This window comes from Schistocerca americana, chromosome 5 (genome assembly GCF_021461395.2).
Source record: "Schistocerca americana isolate TAMUIC-IGC-003095 chromosome 5, iqSchAmer2.1, whole genome shotgun sequence".
Classification (NCBI taxonomy): Eukaryota; Metazoa; Arthropoda; class Insecta; order Orthoptera; family Acrididae; genus Schistocerca; species Schistocerca americana.
In genome coordinates this window covers 270,164,424-270,172,346 of record NC_060123.1, presented here as the reverse complement: position 1 = coordinate 270,172,346, position 7,923 = coordinate 270,164,424, and the positions used below count along the sequence as shown (strand labels likewise).

The following is a 7,923-nucleotide window of genomic DNA, read 5'->3' as shown; positions in this document are numbered from 1 at the left end:
ATTACATCTGCTATATTCTCAGTTTTTTCTTACACCTCCTTGTTGCTTATGAATTTCCAAATCCTACTTTCATATCTTTGGACCCAAAATTTTTCAATTACTCTTCTTTCCTTCTTCTTCAAAGTATTTAACTCTATTGCTGTGTTGTTGCAAGACATTCTAATGCACAAAAACTCCCAGTTTTAATGAAAATATAGTAATATCTCAAATTTATATTAATAGATGACTTTTTCTTTTACATACTTCTTGCTATGTGGAATATCGTTTCCCCATTTATGGCTCTGTTAGGTGCCTTGATCGACCCCCATGAACCACAGACCTTGCCGTTGGTGGGGAGGCTTGCGTGCCTCAGCGATACAGATGGCCGTACCGTAGGTGCAACCACAACGGAGGGGTATCTGTTGGGAGGCCAGACAAATGCGTGGTTGCTGAAGAGGGGCAGCAGCCTTTTCAGTAGTTGCAGGGGCAACAGTCTGGATGATTGACTGATCTGGCCTTGTAACACTAACCAAAACGGCCTTCCTGTGCTGGTACTGCGAACGGCTGAAAGCAAGGGGAAACTACAGCCGTAATTTTTCCGAGGGCATGCAGCTATACTGTATGATTAAATGATGATGGCGTCCTCTTGGGTAAAATATTCCGGAGGTAAAATAGTCCCCCATTCGGATCTCCGGGCGGGGACTACTCAGGAGGACGTCGTCATCAGGAGAAAGAAAACTGGCGTTCTACGGATCGGAGCGTGGAATGTCAGATCCCTTAATTGGGCAGGTAGGTTAGAAAATTTAAGAAGGGAAATGGATAGGTTGAAGTTAGATATAGTGGGAATTAGTGAAATTCTGTAGCAGAAGGAACAAGACTTTTGGTCAGGTGAATACAGGGTAATAAATACAAAATCAAATAGGGGTAATGCAGGAGTAGGTTTAATAATGAATAAAAAAATTGGAGTGCCGATAAGCTACTACCAACAGCATAGTGAACGCATTATTGTGGCCAAGAAAGACACGAACCCATGCCCACTACAGTAGTACAAGTTTATATGCCAACTAGCTCTGCAGATGATGAAGAAATTGATGAAATATATGAAGAGATAAAAGAAATTATTCAGGTAGTGAAGGGTGACGAAAATTTAATAGTCATGGTGACTGGAATTCGAGAGTAGAAAAAGGGAGAGAAGGAAACATGGTGGGTGAATATGGATTGGAGGAAAGAGAAATGAAAGAGGAAGCCGTCTGGTAGAATTTTGCACAGAGCATAAATTAATCATAGCTAACACTTGGTTCAAGAAACATAAAAGAAGGTTGTATACATGGAAGAATCTTGGAGATACTAGACGGTAACAGATAGATTATACAATGGTAAGACAGGGATTTAGGAACCAGGTTTTAAATTGTAAGACATTTCCAGGGGCAGATGTGGACTCTGACCACAATCTATTGCTCATGAACTGTAGATTAAAACTGAAGAAACTGCAAATAGGTGGGAATTCAAGGAGATGGGACCTGGATAAACTGACTAAATCAGAGGTTGTACAGAGTTTCAGCGGGAGCATAAGGGAACAATTGACAGGAATGGGGGAAAGAAATACAGTAGAAGAAGAATGGGTAGTTCTGAGGGATGAAGTAGTGAAGGCAGCAGAGGATCAAGTAGGTAAGAAGGCGAGGGCTAGTAGATATCCTTGGGTAACAGAAGAAATATTGAATTTAATTGATGAAAGGAGAAAATATAAAAATGCAGTAAATGAAGCAGGCAAAAATGAATACAAACGACTCGAAAATGAGATCGACAGCAAGTGCAAAGTGGCTAAGCAGGGATGGCTAGAGGTCAAATGTATGGATGTAGAGGCTTATCTCACTAGGGGTAAGATAGATACTGCCTACAGGAAAATTAAAGAGACCTTTGGAGAAAAGAGAGCCACTTGTATGAATATCAAGAGCTCAGATGGAAACACAGTTCTAAGCAAAGAAGGGAAAGCAGAAAGGTGGAAGAAGTACATAGAGGGTTTATACAAAGGCGATGTACTTGAGGACAATATTATGGAAATGGAAGAGGATGTAGATGAAGATGAAATGGGAAATACGATACTGCGTGAAGAGTTTGACAGAGCACTGAAAGACCTAAGTCGAAACAAGGCCCCGGGAGTAGACAACATTCCATTGGAACTACTGGCAGCCTTGGGAGAGCCAGTCCTGACAAAACTCTGCCATCTGGTGAGCAAGATGTATGAGACAGGCGAAATACCCTCAGACTTCAAGAAGAATATAATAATTCCAATCCCAAAGAAAGCAGGTGTTGACAGATGTGAAAATTACCGAACTATCGGTTTAATAAGTCACAGCTGCAAAATACTAACGCGAATTCTTTACAGACAAATAGAAAAACTGGTAGAAGCCGACCTCGGCGAAGATCAGTTTGGATTCCGTAGAAATGTTGGAACACGTGAGGAAATACTGACCCTACGACTTATCTTAGAAAATAGATTAAGGAAAGGCAAACCTACATTTCTAGCATTTGTAGACTTAGAGAAAGCTTTTGACAATGTTGACTGGAATACTCTCTTTCAAATTCTAAAAGTGGCAAGGGTAAAATACAGGGAGCGAAAGGCTATTTACAATTTGTACAGAAACCAGATGGCAGCTATAAGAGTCGAGGGACATGAATGGGAAGCAGCGGTTGGGAAGGGAGTGAGACAGTTTTGTAGCCTATCCCCGATGTTATTCAAACTGTATATTGAGCAAGCAGTAAAGGAAACAAAAGAAAAATTCGGAGTAGGTATTAAAGTCCATGGAGAAGAAATAAAACGTTGAGGTTCGCCGATGACATTGTAATTCTGTCAGAGACAGCAAAGGACTTGGAAGAGCAGTGAACGGAATAGACAGTGTCTTGAAAGGAGGATATAAGATGAACATCAACAAAAGCAAAACGAGGATAATCGAATGTAGTCGAATTAAGTCGGGTGATGCTGAGGGAATTAGATTAGGAAATGAGACACTTAAAGTAATAAGCAGTTTTACTATTTGGGGAGCAAATTAACTGTCGATGGTCGAAGTAGAGAGGATACAAAATGTAGACTGGCAATGGCAAGGAAAGCGTTTCTGAAGAAGAGGAATTTGTTAACATCGAGTATATATTTAAGTGTCAGGAAGTCGTTTCTGAAAGTATTTGTATAGAGTATAGCCATGTATGGAAGTGAAACGTGGACGAAAAATAGTTCGGACAAGAAGAGAATAGAAGCTTTCGAAATGTGGTGCTACAGAAGAATGCTGAAGATAAGGTTTGTAGATCACGTAACTAATGAGGAGGTATTGAATAGAATTGGGGAGAAGAGGAGTTTGTGGCACAACTTGACAAGAAGAAGGGACCGGTTGGTAGGACCTGAGGCATCAAGGGATCACAAAAAAAAATTTAGCGTTGGAGGGCAGCGAGGAGGGTAAAAATCATGGAGGGAGGCCAAGAGATGAATACACTAAGCAGATTCAGAAGGATGTAGGTTGCAGTAGGTACTGGGAGATGAAGAAGCTTGCACAGGATAGAGTAGCATGGAGAGCTGCATCAAACCAGCCTCAGGACTGAAGACAACAACAACAACAACAGGTGCCTTGTCTAGAGTATTTGGCAGAAATATTTCTCCCAAGTATTTAAATTATGGGCATTCTTTTTCTCGTGTTATGATTCTATATACTTGTACAGTGGTGTGCAAAACTTAAGTACGAATGGCGTGTCACTGCCACACACAGGAAGAAGACGTATAATATAGGACAGAAGGTCACTGTGTAGTTCAATACCCTCCTCCCCACCCCCACCCCCCGGTCCACTAAGCCACACAGACAGTTTTGTACTGCACTTTCAAGGTCAAAAGGTTACCTGTCCATGCTGCTTCTCGGGCAATTGAGTGACAACTAAAAGGCGGGAAACCGAAAGTCACCCATCCACCGTGGACATACGAGTTCCAAATTCAGGGTCATCCATCCTTTATGCCCAACTCTGGCTGCAAAAACGTGGTCTTCCTCCACCTCTTCCACCTACCCTCTCTCTAGATCAACAGGATTGCTTAAGTCGGGTCCTCCCCCTCACTTCTTCCTCTTTACCTTACTGTTCCAATTGTGTGAGTTTCGTCATTCGAAGTCTGTACACCGTGGCGAAAGGAACATCTGAAGGAGGGTTATTCTACTTAAAAATGCTGCCTTAAACGGTCTCGAATTTGAAATGTATTCTGATTTCGAAAAAGTCCGCGAAGATCAGCAAAAACTGCGAATGGAAGTTAATGAACTGTTTACCAAAATCCGGAGAGAGGCGAGAGACTCTCGCGAGCTCATACAATCGTTAATGGCTGACCAGGAAAAGATGCGTTCTGACGTTGACCAGCTGCAGGATGCAGAGTCTAATGTTAACCAAAGAGTTGATAATTTAGCACGTAAGACGTCTGGTAAGGCGCAACAAATTGTGGAAGAGCTCAATGTCAGAAAACGTTTTAAGCGAACCACATTAAAAAGATTCGGTATGCGCGTTGAAAACAAGGTCTCGAACAATAACAGACGGTATGAACAGCTTCGTACAGAACTGAAACAGAGTATCGAGAACCGTATAGAAAGTAGTAATGAGGTAGCGGAATCGGTAGTATCATCCGACATAGCGATGGACAGAAATCAAGAAGTAAAGAAGTCAGTTGTGCAATCTTCTGTAGCACTTGCGGAAACACAAAAAGTCATGAGATTCCAGTCGCATATCCACAAGAGGTTGCGTCAATAATAACCGAAACGAAACTGAAGCAAATGGGAAGAAAACATTTAACTCAGGCGAGCGAAGCAGATAATGGGTGTCCACAAGAAACAATGGACATGAAACTTCCTGGCAGATTAAAACTGTGTGCCGGACCGAGACTCGAACTCGGTACCTTTGCCTTTCGCGGGCAAGTGGTCTACAAACTGAGCCACCCAAGCACGACTCACGCCCCGTCCTAACCGCTTTACTTCCGCCAGTACCTCGTCTCCTACCTTCCAAACTTTACAGAAGCTCTCCTGCGAAACTTGCAGAACTAGCACTCCTGAAGGAAAGGATATTGCGCTGACATGGCTTAGCCACAGCCTGGGGGATGTTTCCAGTATGAGATTTTCACTCTGCAGCGGAGTGTGCCCTGATATGAAACTTCCTGGCAGATTAAAACTGTGTGCCGGACCGGGGACTCGAACTCGGGACCTTTGCCTTTCGCGGGCAAGTGCTCAGTTGCTCAGTTGGTAGAGCACTTCCCCGCGAAAGGCAAAGGTCCCGAGTTCGTGTCTCGCTCTGGCACACAGACTCAATCTGCCAGGAAGTTTCATATCAGCGCACAATCCGCTGCAGAGTGAAAATCTCACTCTGGGAACAATGGACATGTCCGAAAGAACAGACACCACAACCATATAAGTATATAGTTCTAGTAGTACCGGCCATGACCTTTTTCTTCTCTGCGGATGCAGACATATTCCACGAACAAGACTTGGTAAGAACGGGACTTGGTAAGAATGTCTTCCACGAGTAATGAGTGTGTTGGGGTGGGACACTACGAATGTAGTGTGTGAACATACAAGGTGAGATAGTCACCGCAGTTGCGCTATCATCTGTGCCCTCGGTGGCTCAGATGGATAGAGCGTCTGCCATGTAAGCAGGAGATCCCGGGTTCGAGTTCCGGTCAGGGCACACATTTTCACCTGTTCCCGTTGATGTGTATCAACGCCCTTCAGCAGCTGAAGGTATTAATACATAATTATAATTTCGTTCTAGGCAGCTGCAGGTCATCAATGGTATCTGTTCTTTCGGACATGTCCGAAAGAACAGACACCATATCCATATAAGTATATGGATTCATGAGGTTGTCTCCATACCCATAGACCTCGATACAATTTGAAACAAGACTCGTCCGACCGGGCAACATGTTTACTGTCAACAACAGTCAAATGTCGATGTTGACGGCCCCAAGCGAGGCGTGAAGCTTTGTGTCGTGCAGTCATCAAGGGAACATGAGTGGGCCTTCGGCTCCGAAAGCCCGTATCGATGATGATTTGTTGAATGATTCGCACACTGACACTTGTTGACGGCCCAGCAGTGAAATCTGCAGCAATTTGCGACAGAGTTGCACTACTGTCACGTTATACGGTTCTGTTCAGTCGTAGTTGGTCCCTTTATTGCAGGTTCTCTTTTCGGCCACAGCGATGTTGGAGATCTGATGTTTTACCGGATTTCTGATATTCACGGAACACTCGTGAAATAGTCATACGGGGAAATCCCCACTTCATCGCTACCTCGGAGATGCTGTGTCCCATCGCTCGTCCACCGACTGTAACACCAAGTTCAAATTCACTTAAATCTTGATAACCTACCATAGTAGCAGCTGTAACGGATCTAACAACTGTGCCAGACACTTGTCTTATATAGGCGCTGCGACTACAGCGCCGTATTCTGGCTGTTTACATGTCTCTGTATTTGAATGCGCATGCCTGTACCAGTTTCTTTGGTGCTTCAGTGAATAACGAAAAGGATTTCTTATTTACTGCTGACGTGTATTTGCGTAGTGTTGTATGTAACAAACGATGGACAATTTTATATTATGCTAAAGCACCTGAGCCGGCCGAAGTGGCCGTACGGTTAAAGGCGCTGCAGTCTGGAACCGCAAGACCGCTACGGTCGCAGGTTCGAATCCTGCCTCGGGCATGGATGTTTGTGATGTCCTTAGGTTAGTTAGGTTTAACTAGTTCTAAGTTCTATGGGACTAATGACCTCAGCAGTTGAGTCCCATAGTGCTCAGAGCCATTTGAATCATTTTTGAACAGCACCTGAACTCGGTTTTTTATATCAGACGTTACATTTCATTTTATTAAAATTGACCGTTACGCCAGTTCACAGTGATTATTTCACGCGAGCGAAAGATGAGAAAAGCAATCACTCATGGTGTGGCGACTGATACTGTAATCTATTTTGAGGGAGGTGTAAAAAATGTACGGATGGTCGTAGGTGAATAGTCTGGCTAGAACAATGTCATTGACCTCGGGGCACAACTCCGATCCAGGTGTTCGATTTAGGGTATATATCTCATCGTTCTGTTGTAGAAATCTAGATTTAATTCTTTAATAGGGACTTGCCTTCTTCAGTTCCCTGCATCATTTTCTGAAGTCATGTGGAATATGGTCTTTGTGGGAACAGTAGTCGCTTCAGTGCTTGTTTCAGGATCAGTGATTGGTGTCGTGTAAAATTCCGATTTCATCCACTATACCTAAACGACACATATTCCACATCCACATGCATGATGGAGAGTGACTTCTACCAACGCTAATAAAGTCAGCCCCTTTCTTGTCTATGTGCCTCCGTATGATTCGTAATTTCACTTAGCTTCATGTTCCTTAAGTGGGATCTAAGTTGGTGTCAGTAGGCACATATTCCACATCTTCATGTATAATCCTCAGGCCATCATATAATGCAGAGTGGAGAGTGCCTTCGACCAACGACATTATACTCATTCCCTTCCTTGTCTATATGCTTCCGTATGAACAGTAATTTCTTTTAGCTTCATTTTCCTTAAGTGCGATGTACGCTGGTAAGTAGACTAATTCTCCACTGAGGATCTCTTAGCCAACTTACAAGAATAAAGAACTCTATTGTGCCGACCATGCTTACATTTTTAAGGGATTCCTTACAAAAAATTAATGAACGACGAGCTGCAGTACCGAGAAGGATTGCAACTATGTGGGAACAGCAAAGTAGAAAGAAAGCATGATTTTATTTGTTCGTGATTAGAGGGCACGCAGCGTATGCTTAAGAGAACATACACATAAAGCCGTATAAATAATTGAATGTCATTTATGGTATTTGATTGTTTAGGTATGTAAGTACGATACGGTGTCTTACGTAGAATTTGAGCAACCAATCTTAACTTACGAATGCTGTACTTCACAA

The 7,923-nt window shown here is 43.0% G+C and overlaps 1 non-coding gene across 1 annotated transcript; it reads left to right on the top strand.

Annotated features, from left to right (window-relative positions):
• The first annotated feature begins 5,598 nt into the window (after positions 1-5,598).
• Trnat-ugu lies at positions 5,599-5,673 on the top strand. Its single transcript has one exon. It is a non-coding gene; the product is annotated as a tRNA-Thr (tRNA).
• Positions 5,674-7,923: the final 2,250 nt, after the last annotated feature.